This window comes from Ursus arctos, unplaced genomic scaffold (assembly GCF_023065955.2).
Source record: "Ursus arctos isolate Adak ecotype North America unplaced genomic scaffold, UrsArc2.0 scaffold_11, whole genome shotgun sequence".
NCBI classification, from domain to species: domain Eukaryota; kingdom Metazoa; phylum Chordata; class Mammalia; order Carnivora; family Ursidae; genus Ursus; species Ursus arctos.
The window spans coordinates 18,332,954-18,356,320 of NW_026622775.1; the positions used below are offsets into that span (position 1 = coordinate 18,332,954).

At 32.4% G+C, this 23,367-nt stretch overlaps 1 protein-coding gene across 1 annotated transcript in view; it reads left to right on the top strand.

The window, feature by feature from the left end:
* The window catches only part of FAT4 (FAT atypical cadherin 4), a 166,279-nt gene that overhangs the window by 7,433 nt on the left and 135,479 nt on the right, over positions 1-23,367 (top strand). The window lies entirely within an intron of this gene.

Sequence of the window (23,367 nt, forward strand, 5' to 3'; positions counted from 1 at the left end):
ATGCCTAAAGAATTCCAAGCTTGGCCTTCCCTGGGGTGTATTTTAGGCTACTACCTCTGTGTATTATTGATTTGTATTTTCATTAAACTACTTCCAATGTTGTTTTGATACTCAACTAGAAATCACATAGCTGTACTCTGGAAAGTTCTTGTTCTCTGTTTTCTAAGTTCCTTCTCTCCCTCCCCCACCCCTCAAAGACATTTTAGTGTCACTCAGCCAAAAATACAAAATATCAAATGTGGTTTGTGATACTTGGCAGTATCCCAGACACAATATACTAGTGAAATTGAGGCTTACGTATTTGTTTTCTTGCTTTCCTTTTTTTGGGGGGGGAGGGGGCGTGGAGGGTGAGGAGGTTTTCTTCATTTAAAATGTTCATTTATTATTATTATCTTTTTTAATCCCTTGTGACTTTTTTTTTTCATAATAGCTAGCTGTAGCTATTCTGCAGGTAAAGCAGCGTATTCTTGGCCTAGAGGATATTAGAGATATAATTAGAGATATAATTCTTAATAGAGATATAATTCTTAGAGATATAATTCTAACTGGAATTCCATTTTATCTATATACATAGCCCTGAAGGGACTTCTAACCCAAATGTCCTCTTTTACCTAATTAGCTTTTTAAAGATCTTAACATGGGTCTTATATGTTGAGCTATTTGGTTTAACTTAGGCCACGATTTACATGTAATTTTATATTGATTTCCGGTTATTCCTCATGTTAACTGACCCCCTATTTCTACCTTCCTTCTCTGGGATTATTTATTAGATAAAGAGATTTAATTAGATAGAAAACTGAAATATTTATTAAAGATAGACGATTAAGTCTTTCTAGATAGATGAATTTGTCAAACAGTAAACCAAATAATGTTATTGGTTGTTGTTGCTGTTTGGTTCAGTGCATTACATTTTATTAGAACAACATGGAGAATGAGAATAAATACCCATTGGTATCATTAGATTTATTTTGTCTTGCTACTTATTCATTAAATATGGAAAGATCAGCTTGGCTTAAATTTATTAAATAGTGCTGTCTCTGCAATAGGCATGAAGGTTAAAAAGTAATAATTGTAAGTAGTTTTGCTGGTAATAGGGGATAGTATGTCCGTTACTTTAAAAATATCAAATAACACCAATAATAAAAGTTGTTCATATTTACTGCACCCTATTTATCTAAAAATCTGGGGAAATTCATTATGATGATTTTTTATAAGCAAAAAAAAAAAAAAAAAAGAAAGAAAAAAAACTGTCAGTGTATTTTCTGTAAACTGAAGTGCTGAAATTGTAAACCAAGTTTGAGTTTCCAAGCTCCAACCACTCCTATAATTAAAAGCAAATGTGTTTCTCCAAAGAATATTGAAAGCAGTAGTTGGGAGCTAGAATTTCATGTTATTATTGGTTGTATCTTTCAAGTATATACAATGAAGTTCTTTTTTCCTTCTGCTCAAACAATTAATTTACTGTGATTGTGCAAAAATAGGTTATGTTACCTCTGGTTGTCAGAGGTGATTTTTCAGTTGTTTGTTTTCAAGTGCAAAATTTGCTCCAATACATTTTTTTTTTTTTTAATTATTCATGTGCACCGATAGAGCTCTGGGTTGCTTACTCAGGTTTCTGGCTAGAGTCATAGCTGATCACATTCCATGGTCAAGGAGAGGGTCAGTGGGTAAAAGAGAAATGATTTAATCTGCATTCTTTTTCAAACTCTGACACTTATGGAGAGGGCTGTGGCTCTGATATTGCTCATTCCAGAGATCTGGCCAGTTGTGCACCTTCACCTACCCTACTTATCATACCTAAACCTTCAGCATGAATAGGAGTTTTTCAAGGATGACTTTTGAGTTGCAGACACAAGGTCTATTACAGTTTTGTGTCTTAATATTCTTGGATAAATCTTGATTATGTTAGAACAGCTCATAAAAAGTTTGTACTATTTTTCTAGGTTCAAGAAAAAAATAGGGATGTAGTACTTCAGTGGACATTTCTTTTTTAATATGCGTTGTATAGAAACATGCAGCTTAGGGACTTGGTTGTACCTCAACAAAACCAGAGGTTTTGTTTCACTGATCTGAATTCTCTCAGAGTCTGGTATATACCCGAGGTATAGTAGGTGCTCAGTACGTGTTTGGTAAATGAGATGGTAGAAGAGTTAAGACAAGAATATGCTTTCTCTTGCCTCAGGAATAACTCAACAGAGAGAAGCTGGGGGAATGGAGGAAATTAGTAAACTTGATCTTGATTATGAATTGAACTAAGGACATAAAGACATGCCAATTATCTCTGTTGCACAAGTGAATTGAGAATTGCCAGAAAACTCAAAGAGGAAAGAGAAACTTAGGTGGGTGGTCTCACATGGAACTTAGGGTTTAAATGGAAGGGCGTACTGTACATGTGTCCAGCTCACAGTTCTCAAATTGTGGCTCTTAGTACCCCTGTGGGCTCTTAGAAATTGTTAAGGGCTTCAAAGAGCTTTGGTTTGGGTGTGTCTTATCTATCAAAATTTATCATTTTGAACATTAAAAATGGAGAAAAATTTATATATTTATTAATTTGTTTAAAAATCATATTAAACACGTTTTTACTTTATTAAAAAACTTTATTTCCCAAACTTAAAAAATAATGAAAAGAGAGATAGTATTTTATATTTTCATAAATCCTTTTAATATTTGGCTTAAGAGTACACAGCTGAATTCTCAAACCTTCTCATTCATTCCATTGCAGTAAATTATTTCAGTTAAAGTATATGAAAAGAATCCATCCTCACTCAGATCTATGAAACTGGATAAGGAAGGCATATTTTGGTATTCTTTTCAGATAATTGTTGATTTTCTTTTGCTACTACACCAGAACTCCACAGTGGGACTTTCTTAAAATTTACTTGCAATGTGGAATTTGAAATCCAATCAGTGAACTTTTTATACTTTGTTACGTAAAAATACAAATACATTGATCTATTTTGCATTTTGAATGGATTTTTTTTTTTTACCTATTCATGACTTAGAAATATCAGGAATTGATCATTTGGAAAATATTGTAATAATTGCTAAGCATCTTACCAAAAAGCTCTTTAAATATATATGGACTCTCAACTTCATGGCAATGGTTAGAAGTTTTCAAAATTTGAATTTTTACTTGAAATCTCAAATTTTATTATCAGTAACATATATTATTCTTTTCCTTCAAGTGTCAGGTCCCCTCTATTCATTTACTAACAAACAAGTATCTGCCATATACTCAAGTCTAAAAAAATATAGTTTCCCTGTCAGTTGTGCTTTCAAAAAAAATGTATTCCATAAGTAAAGCAGCTAGTTTAGCTTGTAGTTCATTCATATGCATGCTTTTCTTTGAGACAGCTATAGTCTTTTGGCACAGATTAGTGGTTTATGTACATTCTACTGTTTGCCACACAAAATATTGAAAAAATGTTGAGATTTAAAGGCCTAGATTTAATAAATTTAATAATTTTGCTATTTCTTCAAAAGATCTTCTTCAGTTTTTAAGCGCAGCTGGCATTTTATATTTACTGTGAGTGCCTAGTGGTGAAGAATACAATTACTGCTAGAATGCTTTAGAGCAACTGCTGTAGTTTCTGCGAAGGTGCCAACAGTCTTACCCATCGTTGCTTTTGCACCTCTAGTGTGCATGTCAATACAGAGAAAAAGGCAAGCAATGTTATGCATTATAATGAAGACAGTTTTGACTTCCTAGGCCTCTTTAATGGGTCTCTGGTATGCTTCGAGCCCCATGTTGCCCTGAGGAGAACCATTGGTTTAGGTAATGAGATTTTTACATTTCAGTTTAAAAAAGCCACTAGAAATAGTCTATTAGAAGTGTATTTGGGATATTAGGTGCACAGACTCTGACATTAACAGAAAGGAATTTTAGTAATTGGGTAATAAATTGATTTGTTTTCACAGTGAACACCATCAAGATTTCTAAGGGAAGGGATGGGACATTTGTAAGATTAGTGCTGAGTACCAGTTTAGAAATGATAGTCTTCTAGAAGGTTTAGAATCAGAGTTAGTGAACCTTAGATTAAATGTCTGTATATCCTGTGTATCATCCCTCACAGGCAAAAAATAAGCAACAGAACTGGGTAAATAATAATAGTAATAATAATTACAATAACATTTATCGACTATTGCTATATTCAGTCATTAAGTGCTAAGTGCTTTGAGATTTTACCATTTGAGTCTCATAACACTGTTAATATCATTTCCACTTCATAGCTGTAGAAACAGTCTCAGAAAAGTTAAATGATTTCCTTAAATTCAGATAGATAGAAAGGAAAATCACATCCAGACTTGCATAAATCCATTATTTATACTCAATCCTACTATTCTAGAAAGCTTGGCCAATCTGTGGTTTCAGTTAAGAGAAGGGCCCTTTACTCTGTAGATATGGGTATAAAGGCATGTTTTTAATAATCTTGTTTTGGGGCCCTTATTTATTGTTAAAAAAAATCTTTGAAAGGTAGTATTATATATTGTCTGAACTAAGGGAAATATGGTTTTTACTTGCCTCAATCATGGCCATCAGCAGATGCTGTACATTTTTATGGGTCAGTTAATGGTGGTAGCAGTCCCAAATTGGGACATGTGGAAGTGTTTCTGGAGCAGGGAGGAAGGGTCAGAATACAAGAGAGGGGAACTGGAGACAAATGAATAGCACAGATATTGGTAATGCCTCTTCTAATCCATAGTACCATACAATTTAGAAGTAGTTGCTGTAATTTATGAGGGTGGAGAATCCATTTAGATTAACAGATGATAAATCTTACTCTCCTAGGGAATATAATGAAGTTGGAGTGGATGGCATATGAAGATTATATTAAAGGAGGGAAACATTTTATTGCTTTTTCTTCTTTTGATCTCCAGAGTGTTCTTTTTAAAAAGCAACTTGTGATTATTTTCTGATTTTATTTTTTTTCTTATTGCTATGCTTCTAAATTTATTAACAAAATATTGTGAATAAATTTTCAAGACATATACAAATGTGTATTACAAACAGCAATATTGTTGGCCAATTAAGCTCATGCTCCATATTTATATATGGCTTCAGGGTGCTTGATTTGGTCTTTCCGTTTTGGTAATAGATTTCCATGGACATAATTATTCTTCTGATTAATTTTTTCTTTCTTTTTTTCCCTTGCCTTTATTAAAACACTAATCATTTTAATTCCTTATTGTTGCAATAGACTTTGAGGCAACTGCTCTAGGATTATTTTGGAAAAGTATATATGTTCTTAGCATTTTGTGGAATCAATTCTTCATTGTATTGTTTACAGCTTGCACTTTGTCATCATTACAATGAAAAACTGCCTAGGAACCTCATTAGTTGTGAGGGACTGTTGAATCCTGTGAAGGATTCCACAGGCCTGAAGGTGGGTCTTCTATTCTAAAGCTCAGCTCTTTATAATACCCATGAAAGTAGGTAGTATTCAGAATTAGTAGCATGTGACTAGAGATAGGAAAAGAATAACTGGCAAATAATTTGGGCCAAGATGAATTTAAAAGTAATTTTTAAAGTATCTTAGATATAAAATGTGGTAAATATTTTCTAATTTTTTCAGGCTTTAAGCAGTCTGTGACAACAGTGGCCAATTTTAGTAGATTAAATAAGGAGGAGAGCATATAAGGAATGGAGAGAAGTAAAAACAATTCTATTAGACTAGTATTTTTTATAAAATACACATGTAATATATTATGTATTAGCATATATAATATCATATATTAGCATGTATGCAACCATTATACAAAGGATGTTGGTTTTTTCCTGGTGTTAAGATCTGAGACAAAATGGGACAATAAAGTCAGGGAGAAGAAACATAATCTAATTGGCAAATAATTTATGTGTGGTAATCAAGAATTGACTATAGGTCTACAGTCTTTTTCAGTTTCCAAACATATATCCATATTTAAGAAACAATCAGTCAGTAAAAACCAAATTTTAAGGAACATTAAGAAACATTGAGGAAATGTTGACAGACATTGACAAACCCTGTTGGACAAGTGACAGTTGGGAACCATGGGGTTGTTACTGATTATTTGTTTCAGATTATTTGGTATTTTTCTGAAATATTTTGTACTTGCAGATTCACAATACTCTTAGAAGTATATATGCAACATCTCATTATTCAATAAATGACAATACTGAGGCTAGTGGAGATTAAGTTTATGGAGCTGGTTTGTAGTGAAATCAGGATTTGAATCCAGCAATCTGACTCCACAGTATGTACTTTTAATCCCCACACAGCACTGACTAACACTATGTATTGTAAGAATGGTCGATACTTTCTATAGTCTCATAGGCATACAATTTTTACTGTGTAAAAAGTTGTTTTCATATTTTGATATTTCTTCATACTGGTGACTGAAGAAGTACAGAGTAAATTTAAATTTAGGTAATGACCTAGTAGTAGGATTACTTCAGCTCTCTATTAATCTTTATTTAGGTTAGGCTTGAATGGATGGACCTACCTACAATTTGTAAATTCTTCATTTTGATTTCTTAAATTTGAGGTGGGAATATTTTTCCATTCTTCTAGCTACTGCCTCATTTATTTTCTTCCAAAGTTGCATATACCTGCTTTCTTTCTTCTCATTATCTCTTAAATTCATCTCATCAGGCTTAACTTCTGCCTCTCCAATGAAAATTGCTCTTACCAAGGCCATGATAGCCACATTTCTACATCCAATGGTCAGTTCTCAGTGCTCATCGTATACATACTTCTAAGTCATCATACTGTGGATTTTTTATCCTATTTCTCAGACCAGTTCCTTCACAGCCTCCTTTACCAGTTTCTCTCCATTTCCTTAAATTCTAAATGTTGTAATGTCTATGGAATCAATTCTTGAAAACTCTTCTCTTTTTAATGCACACTTATTTTCTTGAGGATCTCAATCAATCTTATGATTTTAAACATATATACATTGATGCCTTCAAAATTTTGTTTCCACCCTATGTATTTCTCCTAAATCCCATGTTTATATAACCAACCACTTACTCATTATGTTTAATTTGTTTCTTAATAGATATTTTAAATTAACATTTCCAAATCTGAGCTTCTGTTATCTTCCCCAATAAAAATCGGATTCACCCCTAGCCATCTTCTCAATTGATGGATATTCCAATCTTTAATTGTTCAAGTCAAAAAACTTGGGACTCATCTTTGACTCCTCACCACCCTACATACAAGCTGTTTAGCTAATCTTGGATATCTTAAAAATATATCCAGAAACTAGATCATTTCTCATCACTTCTACCATTACTATCTTGATCTAACACACTGTCATCCTTTCTTTAGATTATTGAAGACATTTTCTTATTGATTTCCAACATCCTTTCCTACTATTCTCTTCCCTTGCTTGTCTGCTTTACCCACACTTGTGTCTTGCTAGTCTTGCTATTCCCAGAACTTGCTAGGAACACACCTGCCTTGGAGCCTTTCCTCCTGGCCCTTCCTTCTGCATAGAACACTCTTTCCTCTAGATATCCAGTTGGATAATTTTCTCCCACTTGGATAATTTCCTTCCTTCAAGTACTTGCTCATATCTCACATACTAATTGAGAATTAATCTTCCTTTACTAACATCACTGTAGCCACCTTCTCATCCTGCCTGATCTCTATTTCGCTGCTGTAATTTTTCATATTCCTCTCCCATAGGATTTATCACTCTCCTGAACCAGCGTCTTCTTATCTCCCAAATGTTAAATGTTGGAATACTCCTGGAATCAGTTCTTGAAATTCTTCCCTTTCTAATCTACACTATTCTGTTGAGAAGCTCAATCAATCTCATTAATTTCAAGTATCTATCTATCATCTATCTATATCTATCTAATCATCTATCATCTACTATTACATGTATAAGTGTGTGTGTGTGTGATATAATTTTACTGATCTATAATTTTGATTATGTTTTACCTGTCTTTCTCCCACTAGATCACCGTATGTGACCAGCTCTTGTCAGTTACTTTTCTGACTTTTTTTCCTCCTAGTTCTTAATGAGTTTGCTTAGCAACCACAGGGGGGTCCAGGCCCCAGCCTCAGGTGCTCCTGCCTCTGAGTCTTTGTGCTAGCTGCGCCCTCTGCCTGGACTGCTTGCTTCATGCTTCTCTAACATCTTTTCTCAAAGTCACCTTGCCAAGCTCTCCTTCCCTCAGCCTTCCTTTTTCCCTTTCCTTCTTTTGTTTCTCCTTAGACTCTATCATCACCCTACATAACACATATGTTACTTCTTTATTTTGTTTATGATATGTCTTCTCTCTAAAATATATATCCCATGAGGGGAAAGATTTTCATCTGTTTATTACTGCTGTATTCCCAGTACCTACAATAGGGCTGGCTCAATTCAGATACTCGGTAAATCTTTGATAAACTAAGGAATTACTGTTGAACACATTGCAAATATACTGCTTAAATGCTAGGAACTCAGTCAGAGATGAATGCTGAAGTAAAGGAGTCATTTTTCATATCTCAAGCCAAGCTATGGAACTTTTTCTGAAATTAGTGAAGCTAGCTAATTGGCAAGGACTGATTTTCTTGGATAAAATGACAGTGGCTGTATGACTTGACTGGCTGAGAGCCTTGTAACCCAATATTCAGAAATTGTTAGGGTCTGAAGTACAGTGAGATCACTAAAGCTTATTGTAGATAGTTTTGTGAAGTGGAACATTTTTGAAGATATATCACAATGTAGTTACACTATTACCATGTCTTCTCATTTTCTTGGAATTCATCTAATTTTGCTTCAGAGGGCAAATCTTAACTTACAAGGGAGAAAAAAAAAGGTACTCAGTGAAGTTCGTAAGTTTCCTACTCTTTTCTCCAAAGTACAGAAATGCACAGAACTATTAATATTAAAAAAACACTTTCCATTACTAAAGTGTTTTGGAGTGCTATCCTTCTTTTCCCCTGATTTCCCTAACAAGTCTGTAAGGAGGTAAGCCAGGTGTTCTTCTCTTCATTTTAAGAAAAAGGCACAGAGAATTTCATGATTTGTGTGTGGTCATAAATCTAGACTACGTCTGGGTTTTTCTGACTTTGGTCAACATGCTTGACATTAAACCACATTGTCCAGTCTGTGGTTAAATTAATGCTATTTACCCATCCACCATTTTATTGTTATTGACAGAATTCAATAATTGTTATAGTCCCGTAAGTGAAGTAATTTATTAATCCAGAATCTTTGTTGAGAAGCCGAGTTGCTTATGAAACATTAAAATATCAAAATAAACATTTCATTCTGAAGCCTTGTCTTTGATTTAGATGGGGAATGTTCATCTCTCCATTTTTCAGGGATGGTAGTGAAATATCAGCTACCATGAAATTGTATGTTTATTTGTGAACTTCTTTTGAATTTTTTTTTTTAATCAACTACCTAATGGAGTTTTCTTAACTGAAGTCAAATTGTCTTCATCAAATGAAGGTTAAACTATTTTTTCTTCAAAACAACTTTAATTTTTATGAGACATATAAATCCCGGTAACTCCTTAAGTGAGAGTTTTCAAATTAATAGTTAAAACATTTCCCTGAAAAGAAAAAAATGTCTTGTTACTTACTGAAAATTTCAAAACAAGCATATACCCAGAGACAATGGGCTTCCCTCTTGCTTGGTGCAGTGTTCTATAGTATATAACTCTTTGTTCTTTGGTCAAAATAATTTTATATTTTGCTTAAATTCATGTATACATCCACTTCATTCTACAATGGATTTGAAGCAGGTTGCAATAAAAGAAAAAAATAATTTAATGAATCTCTAGGAAGTAAAAATAAGTGGTCGCTAAAATATAATTTTGGAATATAGAAGATTAGTATATAGATGTATAACTTAGGTAGTCAGCCGAGTTTATGTTTAGCTTTCTACAGGCCAAATCAAACAGAGAAGTGAGATCAGGTATATAAGTCATAGTGTTTTAAGACTAAACAAACACATGTGTAAGAGTGTTAACAAAAAATATATAGATTTTTCTAAAACTAGGGGCCGAAGAGGAATTTGTCTCACAGATGCTCAAAAAGAGATCTTTCTTTTTAAGAGATGATTTTTTTAAATGGTACCCTCACTAGTACAATGACAGATTTTCGACATCTTTTTATTGGGATCTCTTTTACTGTGGGTTTATGGCCAATTGTAAAAGTGTGATTCTGACAAATTATTTACTTATGGATCAGAAGAGATTCCCCATTGGTAAAGTGCTTATGTTTGGCTTTATTTCATGTGGTGAGTTAATATTTTATAGCTGCACAAAGAACATTCCTGTTGGGATTTTCACATTAACATATCTGCAGCACATCACGGGGGAAAACCTGACTTATGAGGGTTTTCAGTACAATTTTAGCTTAATTTATGAGAAGACTGGTATTTTTAAAGGCAAAATTGGTTAATTTAAGGCAATGGTTTAAAACACTTGGCACAAATCTAGCAATCTGTTTCTTAGATTGTGTCTGTTTCTCAGAAACAGATTCACAGTTACTAAATGTTACTTGAATTGATCGTATTGCTTTATTGTAGCATTTTTCCTCAGCAATAACCACATGTTCTTTAATTGCTACAAAAAGTTAATTCATCCTCTATGTTTTAAGATCATACATTAAATTCTCCACTAAGAAGATTAAAATACTAATTCATGTGTATGGCTAAGTGGGACAGAACTGCTCATATTGCAACGCTAACTGAATATTTTATTACTTTGCATAATAAAATAGGGAAAGTTTGTTTATCCATTGAGGTTGTAATTGGTTACAAGTAAGTAATGAATCCTTAGTATTTGAAGTCCAGTGCCTGGCAGATTTAGACCACCACTTGACCTCTGACTTTCTGGAAAATGAAGGAAGTGGGAGTAAAAATTTTCTTTATAGGACACGATGGTTTGGGATGGGAGGGACAACACAAGCCTGCCAAAAATTTGGGTCAAACTGAACACAGATGGCTGTAGCTGATAGAGGTGTCTATTATTGTGTTTTCTTCTCAGCACTTTTCTTTGTGTCAGTGTGTTTATACTGAGATGAAGAATATTTTGTTGCTCAGCAACCAAGAGAAAATACATTCAGAGAATCCATTTTTGTTAAAAAAAAAAAAAAAAGGTTGTTGTAGATATTAGATAGTGGAGGATGGGGCAGCATTTCCAAGAGATTCTCCAGGAGGAAAGTGTTTGTTTCACATGTCTAAAATTAAATAAATCACATTGTAGATTTTACTTCTTAGCTTGTCTCTACCTTCTACGTCAAAGACTATTTGAAAACAATGGCCTAAGTAAATGCATTATATTAGTCAATAGTATAAGTTAAAATGCACAGGGTAAATATTTGAAGTAAAACTACAATTTAAATTTCATTTTCATAACTTTATTTTTTTTCTATTTTTCTTTTCAAGCTTTGATTAAGGGATTTAATGTTCACTTTCTGAAGGAATTTTATGTTATTCTTAATAATTGAGTGCTGTTGTGCATGCATAGTTAAACATTAAAATAAACATAAATTTGGGAGTCAAAATAATTTTGTTCAGGTCTTGGCTTTACCCTTTCCTGCTGTGTGACCTTGAAGCAGAGGCTAAACTTCTCTGAGCCAGAGGCTTCATCTGTTAAAGGCAGGGAATTCTAACCACTTATTAAGTGTTGTGACAAAAATGTCCGGTATACATAGCAGTGCAGATTTTCCTAAAAGACTGTTTGGTTTGCTTTTATTGATGCTACATTCAGTTACTCCTTGTGTGGTCCAGAAGGCAATGATTAAAAAAAAAAAAAAAAAAAGTAAACAGCTACTGGTATGTAAATAGCTACTGTTTATGCAGGAATTGGGATGACATTTCTAATGATACCGTGCAGAAAGGAAAGAAAACCAAGCTTATAGGTTCTATTTCCTACTTTCAGGAAAATTATTAAAGAAGCACATTAAAAATTACCTCTGTGGTAATTTTCTTCATGATAATAGATTAAAAATAATTTTTAAGTGATGGTGATTACTGAAGTGAAAGACATAACTAAGGAAAGAAAGCTTATTAACTAAGACAGGGGAGTGATACAGTTTTCAAAATAGCAAGTTTGCACATGATTTAACTAAATTGCAGGATTCTTTTAAAAATTTAAATATAATACAAAGCCAGATAAGCATTATCCAACCTATACACTATGTTCTGATAAAAGCATCAAATATTAAAGTCATTTTCTCAATTTTGGAGCAACTCAAAGCTCTGTGAAATAGATTTCACAAAAGAAGGCACTGATGCCTTGTTACCTGTTTCACAAATCTGCTTTGAGAAATAAAATAAATAAACGTACACAGGATAGTCCCCCCAGATAAGTATTAGGTCACTTTTTTTCATTTACGTAGATGGTAATTTTGTCTTTGAGTAGCCAAGATATCAAGGATATAACATTGGGAACTGCATAAATGACACCTCATCTTTTCATTCCGGCCTTTAAATGAGAACAAATTTGAGAGCTTTCTTGTAGGTTTTCTCAGTAGAGAATTCAACCTACTTAGGATTTCCAGTTTTCTTCTGAGATGGAAGGTGGACATAGAAACAGAAGCGATATTAATCTTTTTCCTGGTCATTTGTCCAGACGTATATGTCCACCTTGCTAAATCTTGTTTCTGCACATTGTCGCTTAGGCACTAACCAGGGACTTCTAAATTAGGACCTTGTTTTTATTTTTTTAAAGTTTTTATTTAAATTCCAGTTAGTTAACATACAGTATAATCTCAGTTTCAGGTGTAGAATGTAGTGACTCAACACTTTTATATATCACCTGGTGCTCATCACAAATGCACTGCTCAATCCCCATTCCCTGTTTCACCCATCCCCCTGCCCACCTCCCCAGAGGTAACCATCAGTCTGTTCTCTGTATTTAAGAGTCTGTTTCTTGGTTAGGACCTTGTTCTTATTTTTTATTGTAAACAATTTATTTTCCTTTGTATTGCCTTCCCATTCTTAACTTTCATTCCAGTGTTCAAAATGCCAGACATCCTGTTCATTACCAGAGATTCAAATTTGTGCTTTCCAGATATATGCTTTCAAGAGACAACACTATAATAGGAAGACAAATATCACATAAACCATTATCAGAAAATGTAGACAACTGCTATGATGAAAAAAATAGTACAGTTAATTGCAGTAACTAGTTCCATGCAATCAAGATTATTTATCCTACTTAACCTTTCAGTTCTTGTACTTCATAAGGGGTTATCTGCCTATTTTAAGCTATTTGAAGTAAAATTATTTTCATGCTCCATATGCCGAGAAAACATCTGTGAAACAATACCCACCTTTATTATTTTCCCATTAAAAAATATTTGATATATCACTAGGTAACTAAATGGAGTTTGAGTTAAAATATGCCCATCATTGGGCTCATCCCAGAGTTCCTGTAGTGTACCTGATCTCAGGCTGCTTCTCAGTCCTAATGTGTGTTCCCTTCCTCATAGTTTGGACAGAGGTCCATGCTGTTACCATCTCTGCCCTTAAGAGCTACTTTTGCCCTAAGATGCCTCTGCACATGTTTACATTTGATGACCTACTTGCTCAGGAATTATATTCAATCATCTGTCTTCAACATTATTACCATCTCTGGTAATGGTTATTAACAATAATAGCATGGTTATTAACTAATAATTATTGAACAATAATAGCAACTACCCCAAAACAATGTGAATTATTTATTAAGAACAGATGGTTATTCTTGCTTTTTAATTCAAATCTCAAAATAATTCTGTGAAATAGATGTTGTTATTATCATTTTGCAGATGAAAAAAGTCAGGTTTAGGAAGGACAAATTTGCTCACATTGGGCCATACAATTAGAAAGCAGAGAGCAGGGATTGGAACTGAGACATTAACTCCAAAACTCATCCCTGCCAATAGCACAATTAAGTTGTTGACAAAGATATCAGGTTGGGAACTTAAAAAAAAAAGTCATTAATATTTTCACTGTACATGGAATATTATTTGCAAATTACATATATATATATATTAGCATGGATGCTTTTTAAGATATCACTTTAAGTCCCTTTGGAATGAGTCATAAGTCTAAAAAATGTAGATACAGGATTTTAAGCAAATAAATCTGGAAAATATTTTTAAAAATATCACTGGTATCACTGACTCATACAAAATACGGGAATATATAAAAATATTATTTCCTTCAACATAGTTTTTCAAGAGCTTTTATTGTTTCTATTTGGAAATATGCAACTGAAGCAAAATTTAAACTTCTAAAAATCTTTAATTTTCAGATGGTGATGTCTTTTAGTTTGATTAGTTCTCAGAAGTTAATGCATATCAGAATCCCTTATGTGGATAATTATTTGAAATGCAGATTATTTTTCAGAAGATTCAAGAAAGATCCTTGGAACCTGTCTTTTTTTTTTTTTTTTCTTTTAAGTCTTGCAAGTGATTCTGATGCAAATGGTCACAGACCTCATTGTAAGACACCATTATTCTTTACTAGGTTAGGTTTTATAGAAGCAATTAATCACACTTTTGCAAATTTAGAAAACTCTTCTCTGAAGCCATAGCAGTGATAGTATAGTAGTAGGATCAACACACGGAGCATTAAAGTATAAATACATTTTCTAATTTGGTACCTACTGAAACATAGTGTGGCAAGATATGGCAAGTAAGTATAACAGCTAGTGAAATAATGTAAGTTGAAATAAAAATGTACACTGCCCTATTTATTAATTAATTAAGCTCATGTAAATTTGTTACGGTTACATGACTTTCAGTATTCCCTGTCTTCTCAGAATTACTTTTAACAAGATAGCTTTTATCTATCATCTATCTATCTATCTATCTATCTATCTATCTATCTATCTATCATCTTTCTCTATCATCTATATATTTTTCTATTTGTTGTACATTTAGAAAGAAGATGAGAACAATAGACTTTTTGTTAGAATATGTCAAATTTTAAGTGATTAAAACTACTTAAGAAAAACAATATTGCAGAGAGATACATAGGGAAAAGAACAATATGGAAGAACTATGTAGTATTTAAGTGTTCATAGAGCCATTCCTAGGGGAGTATATTTAAAAGGGACTAAAATAAAGATCCTTTGCTGAGAACAGAATGTATAAGGTGTATTGAAAAGTACACCAGGTGGCCTAAGATAGTATATATATAAGAATTTATGCTAATATTAGAAATTTAGATTTAACAATAAATGATATATTATGAACTTTACTGATTTATTTGAGGAAGACCTATTAGTTTTCATATTATCATTCAATAATTGTTCAATTACTATTAGTGTGGAGTCTCAAAGTGTTTCTTATTTCTGAAGTTTTCTGAAAAGTGAAATCATGGGAGCCATAAAAAAGTCCACTTATGAGAAAATTGATTAATCATTAAGAGAACTGTTAAAGAAATTTAGGATCCATCATGTACTCAATTAAATCCATCATGCCCTCATTATCTTTTAAAAATTCTGACATATATTGTAATGAGTTTTAATTTTATGTATAGTCTCCCTTATCTAAAAGCATTTATATTTACAAATAAGAGTATTTTCACCTACAGCAATCAAGATACAATCAGTAGCTATACATGTAACATTCTATATGTAACAGAGTAAGAGAACATTTGAAAAAAAATTGTAATTTCACTTAATTGAAACATGTGCCCAGCCATCTGGAACACTTCTGCATAATATAGAGACATTTGGCATTTTAAAGAAAGGATTTTGAATTAAACCAGAAATCTTTTGTGTCTTCCAAAGACATTGATTTATTGAGACTATGTGTGGCTTTCCCTCATACACAAAAGATTAATGATTTCCTAAATGTCCTTTCATTCTTTCATTTTATAAAATGAATATGTACAGTTAAGCAAAATGACATCTTTGAGGTTCTATGAGCAAAGATGACAGGAAATATTCCAAAGTATTTTGTTTGAAAAATTCATCATACGATAACAAAATATAATTTTTCCCAAAATAAAAAATAATCTTGGCATTATTGAATGATGGTTGAATGAATGAATGAGTAAACAGATGACTATCTTAATATTACACATGAGTGATTTAAATGAAGCACCACCAAGGAAACCCTGAAAACTCACTTGAACATGAATAAATTTAATCAATTAGCTCTTGATTGACTGATCAGAACTGTGTTTCACTGAATGACATTTATATATTCTGAATAAAAAAAAAGTATAAAAAGGAATGCCTAATTATGTGTGCATAAAGCGTGTCTTATGGTGTCTAAAATTGTTAATAAGTAAGTCTGTCCTATGAAAGGGATTCATTAAGTTTACCAATAATTATAATTGTAGTGATTTGAGAGTTTGTAGTTACTTGATTTACCATTTTAAAACAAAGCTATGTGAGAATTGCTGAGTTATTTCTTTCATTATATGTTTGCATGGGGAGCACATTGACTTAGTAGAAAAATTAATGACTAAATTATTTTTAAAGTAAATAATTAAAATATACTTTTATATTTTACTGGTTCTTACCTAAAGTAAATGCATTCTAAGGGTAGACTTCTAATCAAAATAATATTAAGACAATTTATTAGATTGTTATATGATATATTTTATTTAGTTTTATAGTGTGCTTTGGATTCTAATGTAAATATATCTAAATTTAAAAAGTAAACTAAAATAGCATTTTTAATATTGAGAGCATGAGGTATGTTATATACATTTAAAAGAGTATTTTGGTTACCATATGACTTTTTATTTAATGTGCAAACGGTTTCTTCTAGTTTTTTTTTTATTAAAAAATTTGGATTTTTGTGCCCTTCCTTTTTAAGGCTCCTTTGTATTTCAGACTGCTAAGTCTGTGTCCATTAGATCATTATTACTGAGTGATGGCCATATTATCTTCTTCGGATTTTTACTTTGTATATTAGGCAATACATTTCAATTTGTATTATAATAATCTCATTACACTTGCAAAAATATTTATTTTCTTAAGAAATTTAATTAGGCTGCTACTACAGAGAGCAAGGTCAGTGGCCAAGACTTGTTAGTCAAACTTTTTCATAATTGTTTCATATATATATAGTTTAATAACTATACTGTTATGTTTCATAACATATATGTACACATATACATATACATCCACTAATCTGAAAGATATTGGTGAATTCTTTGTGCATAGTTCATATTCTAAACCAAATAATCATGTGTTTGCCATTGTATTTTATTTTAATTTAGGCTTCTGAATTAGATGTTTTTTTAAAACTTTTTTCTCTTATTTTCTTATTTACTATGAATATACTCTTAAATATTAAAAAAATCCTAAAACAGTGTATTTGTTACAATTTAACATGATCATGGTTAGCACTTAAATATTTTGTAGCTGTCATCAATCACATATAATTTTATTCTTTATAATAAAAACAATTGGGTGAAGAGAGAAACAAAATGTTATATTACTCCATAGCTAAGAATACTAAAATGAAATCTAAAATGCCACAGTGCAAAACTTTGTTCATTCATTTCACAGCTCTTTTTATTCCTTGGTTATTGTATTAAATCAGAGTTTTTAAACAGAGAATGTTTCACCTATGTACAATTCTTCTGAGTAAATATCTAAAGCAAATGAATCAACGTTGTGTAATCTTGAAACTGTACATTGGGTTATAATGAACTATACTAACATTAATTTTATGAGTGTTAGTTACTAGATAGTAAATGTTCTGCTGCATTTTTACATAATTTCCTGTAGAAGCTACATAAGCTTTTTAAGGAATCAATCATTTTGCAGATGAGCACTTTGAAAAACACCTCTGGTTCTTATATAAGGGCTCTTTATTTTCCCGTAAAAGGTAAGGTATGTTTTAAAGAATCTGAAATGACTCTTCTGCGTACTGATAGCTTACTCTCCTTCAGTCAGGGCAAACATTTTCAGAAACAAATCAGTATTTTATTCTAGGTATGTTGCACTGTATCTTCACTGGTTTAAAAACAATGATGAATGAAGCAACTTCAGTTCACGGGGTTGGTTGGTTGCTTTTCAGCTTCCTGGGCTGGAATCTGCAGCCTCAGGACCAGACTCTGCCCACTGTTCCACTGTGTAACCATCCGCTGACTCTTCTAATGGACCCCCCCCCCCCAAGTCAATCAAGAACTTTTATCTAATTTAGAATTCCATTTGGTTAGAAAATGATGAAACTTTAATTTTGTTTCTTAAACTAGTTAATAGCAGTTCTTAATGATTTTATTTATCTCAGACTTTTGAACATAGTTTTAAAAATCTGTGTTTGCATACAGACTAGTATGTGAAGAACTTCACTGCTTAGAAAATTAAATTAAAAAAATAAATATTGGCCCTGCTCTGACAAAAAATTTGAGAAGCCACGGTATAGAAAAAAAGGAATGCAGCAACAACTTTGTGAAAGCAGACAGAGTAAATTAGTTAGCCACATTATTAGGTATGTTAATCTGAAAGGCCTTCCAGAAGAGAAGTTTGATCTTGGACTTACATGAATTGCTGCAAGCAAGTGGGGAGGGAGAAAACACCAGACATTTTCCAAAGGCAAACTCAGCCCAGGATTGTGTAAAATGAGGATCAAGAACAGTTATTGAGGGGGCACCTGGGTAGCGCAGTCGTTAAGCATCTGCCTTCGGCTCAGGGCGTGATCCCAGCATTTTGGGATCGATCCCCGCATAGGGCTCCTCCGCTGGGAGCCTGCTTCTTTCTCTCCCACTCCCCCTGCTTGTGTTCCCTCTCTCACTGGCTGTCTCTCTGTCAAATAAGTAAATAAAATCTTAAAAAACAAAACAAAACAAAACAAAACAAAACCACAGTTATTGAGCTGGTCACAGGACGTTCTGTTGTAATAAATGAACTGATATAGATTTGGGTTCTGTTGGGAGTAGTAGGAGTGAGCAGGAGAAGTACATTAGGACAGAGAGATTCTCTTGACATTTAAGCAATTTATATTTTTAAAGTTGCCAGAGACCTCTTACCACTCAATTACTGCAATGAAAAAAGTTCCTCATGTCTCACATTTGGGTCTTTAATTCTTTTTGAACTTATTTTTGTGTGTGGTGTAAGAAAGTGATTATTTTTTTTTTGCATGTAGCTGTTCAGTTTTCCTAACACCATGTATTGAAAAGACTGTCTTATCCCCATTAAATATCCTTGCTTCTTCTGTCACAGATTAAGGGACCATATATGAGTGCATTTATTTCTGCGTTCTCATTCTTGTTCCATGGATCTGTGTTTGTTTTTATGCCAGTACCATACTATTTTGATTAGTATAGCTTTGTAGTTCATTTTGAAATCTGGGTTTGTGATGCCTTTAGCTTTGTTCTTCTTTTTCAAGATTGCTTTGGCTATTTGAGGTCTTTTGTAGTTCCATACAAATTTTAGGATTATTTGCTCTAGTTCTGTGAGAAATACTATGGGCATTTTGATAGGGATTGCATTAAATCTGTAGATTGCTTTGGGTAATATGGTCATTTTAACAATATTAACTCTTCAAATACGTGAGTATATCTTTCCATTTGAATTAACTTATATGTGGAATCTAAAAAAAAAAAAAAACAAAACAAGCAAAAACAGAGTCTCAAATACAGAAAATAAACTGATGGTTGCTGGAGTGGGGATGTGGGTGAAATAGGTGAAGGGGATTAAGAGGTATGAACTTCCAGTTACAAAATAGTCAAAAAGATGAAAAGAACAGCATTAGGAATATAAGTAATAATACTGTAATAATGTATGGTGACAGATTGTGACTATGCTTTTAGTGGTGAGCACTGAGTAACGTATAGAATTGTTGAATCAATATGTTCTACACCTGAAACTAATATAACATTGTATGTCAATTATAATCCAGTAAAAAAAAAAAAGTTCCTGATGAATATTGAACAGCGCTGTAAATTTTACCAGAACACATCCAAGAGACATTGAGTATGGATTTTGAATAAAACACCTTTAGTGTTTATAGTGGTGCCTGGCACAGGGCAATGATCAATAAAAGTTGAAGAAATGAATTCATTAAAGTGAATTTTATGAATAACACGGTTTAGCTTTTTTGGTGCTATTGTAGCTATTGCCTTCAGATTATTTTCTCTTTTACATTTAGGAGGTACATTTGTAATTTGGTCATATTTAAATTGCTAATAGAAACAAAGATCATCCTCTAATCAAAGTCCTGGAGTTGCTGAGACTTTCTCGTACGCATTACAGGTGATCAAAAAGCTTGTGAACTTGGTGAACTAAGTGAATGTCCAGATGTCTCCTGGAGGAAATAGTGAATGGAGCAGGTCATTGTCCTGCTTACACAATGTATTCTTTACATTGGCGTAAGCAGTGAAAAAAAAAAAACAAACAAACCCAACTCTGTAAAAGAAGAATATTGGGCAGTGAGGGTGCTAACTTTGCCTTTTCTGTGTTTTGGACTTGGAGATTCTAAGTTTGAAGTGATATCCATACAAGTCGGGTTTCTTCTGCTATTAACCTTCTGCTTAAGGCCAAAGAGGAATATCCAAGGACTCCTTAAGAGCCATTGAGAAACAAAGGGAAAAGGGATAATAATAATATATGTTATTTTCCCTTTAGTAAGTTATATTCCTTGAATTTTTTTCTGGGATTTATGTTCATGTTGTTATTATAACTATTTAAATATAGCAAATCTTAGAGGTTGCCTTTGATACCACAAAAAATGATACGTAAATTATGTGTTGTTTTTCCTTCACTTTTTTATTAGTAGAAGAAAGTATAATACAAAAGAAAATCTTATCTTTCAAGCCTGTAGCTAGTGTGTAGATTTTTTAGTAGCACTTAATGATTTTTCCTTCTCCTAAGTATTGTCTGGCATGCATTATTAATGAACTTTGATTTGCATTTGCATATTGGAATTTCTTGTTGGCTTATAATTAGAGTACACTCAGAGTTTCCAAAGGTTGTAGTTTACATATATATATATATATATATATATATATATTATATTTATATTTTATAGTTTATAGTGTATGCATAAAAATATAACATATAGTCCTTTAAATGTTAATAGGCAGATTTTCCCAGCTGCCCAGCCAGAGAGCACAATATTCATTATCACAGTTAAGCTGAGCTGCCTTATCTGTATGAGATCAATCTTTTGGAGAAAGCAATGAAAGTTTTCTTATTTAATTTGCTTTCAACTCGGCTTTTTAAAAAAATTTTAAGTAATGCTCTTAGTAGGTCATTAGACTGAGAGTTATTCACTTTGTTAGCCCAAACACTAAAACTTTGTGTCTTTTAACTCTGATTAGTGACACTTTAATAAAGTCATTTGAAGTTCAGTGGAGTGAATTTTCCAACTTTTCTGATGTTTCTATGGTCACGGAAAAGCAACCTGTATTGAAGCTTGTGTACAATCTTTTAAATGCAAATCTTGGAAAACTGTGTGTAATTTTGTGTATCTGACTTCAACGCCGACTGCAAAATGTGAGGGATTAGAGTAAAAGCAGTAGCAGTGTTCCTTCTTTTTTTGTTTTTTAAGTTGGGGTACAGTAAGTGGTGGGAAATAGAAAAGTTGTCACTTGGCTTAACTTAAGTCTCTGAGGAGAAAAAATTTGTGGGTATAACTTTTATGGCTGTACTTTTTTTTTTTTGATAAATTGATAGCACAAAACCTCATTTTCTTCCATATGATTAGATAAGGGCAATGCAAAGCTATTGAATAAAAATTTTCTTAGAGATCGATCCTTCAGTTATTTTTTTCAAAAAAGTAAAGGAAAAGTATGTCCAATTGGCTATAATTAAATCATGCACGGTGAACTCACTTTGGAGGAATTAATGCATTTTGCATTGGATTGAGGACTTGAGTGAACATTTACAACACGTGAGAATGGAAAGGATGAAAAATTATGGTTGTCTTTTAGTTCACAAGAAGCCAAGGAGGCAGGTCATTGACTTGATTTTCATGGGAAGACCGACTCTAGCCTGCTCGCATATTCAGGGGCCGAACAACCTGGTATTGACAGCCGCAGTTTGGGAGGGGAACATGCAGGAGCATTGTGCCATGGTTTGTTGAGAAAAAACAAGGGAAGATTTAAAACAAAGCTGTGAATGGAAACAGTAGTCCTTGTGTCTTGAAGCTGACTGACTTTTCTCTGTAGTGCTTCATGAAAGTGTTACCCTTTCTCTAAATAAGGTCTATACTGTGCTAAGAGAAATGTTTAAGTTATAATTCAGTGACTCTCAAGAGTGGAAGCATTTACATACACTCTTGAAGGAAATAAGGTGGGAGCAATTAATTGCAAATGTCCTAAGAAAGCATAAGCCTGAGATGTAGGCTCAGTGCTAGTCAAAAAAATATACAAATGTACTAAGAGATTCATTTTTCTAAACCAAACAAATTAGTAGCCTTGCATATTTTTTTTGATATTTCTAAATCTTGATGATAAAATTGGGATATTTGTGTTATATATTCAATTGTATAGGAAATATAGCTTAGCATTTAATTATTGCCTTAGTGAATTTTTTTCTTTTATGTAAAATTAATTAATCCATGGATATTTTCTATGAATTAATTTTATTGAAACAACAGAAATATTATGTAGGCAGAATCTAATACCAGCAATTTCCACTTATTCGCTAAGGATTAATAAATGCTTGTGTTTAACAAGTGAGAACATCTATGAATTATGAAAAGGTAATGGAGAAACTGGTGGCTAACAGTGAATATAGAGCTTTTTTGCATTTTTAATGAGTAATAAAGCATATTGTGCAATGTTGAAAATGAATATTGATTTGTAATGAAGTGGTCTTCTGAAAAGTAATAAAAGAACAAAGGCTTTCTTTGAATTGGTATTTTGGGAGAATAACTGATAAAATTGCTTTATTTTGGTTTCTATAGCTTTAATTAACAAACATCAATCATAAATATATATTACCAATTATATATGCAATACATAGCTTATACTATATACATACATAATACACATTTTTTGTAATATATCTTTCTCGCTCTATATTTCAATCATATGACTTACTTTTTATGTAGAGATAAAGACACATAGGTAGAAAGACCAGCCCATTAATGGTACTAATTAAAAATTATGAAATAAAAATAAAAGAAGAAAGATAAGCAAATACAGTACAATAACATTTACAAATATTTTTAGAAGTAAAAGTAACTGTCAGTTATACTTCCAGTGGAAAAATAGTCAGTTTTCTATAACTACCTCTCTTTTACCAGTAACTCTTCAGTTTGTTGATTTAAAGAGATGACTGCTAACATTTAACCAAAAACATTCATTTTGGAAAAGAAAAGTTAACGTGTAAGTTTGGATATAGTTGATATATAATTTGAACATTATGTATAAAATCTATAACATTATTAGATCATAAATAACTACTAATAAATTACAGTTTGTAAGAATTCTCACTTTGTTATATTGTGGTTTGATCCATTGTTCACCAGA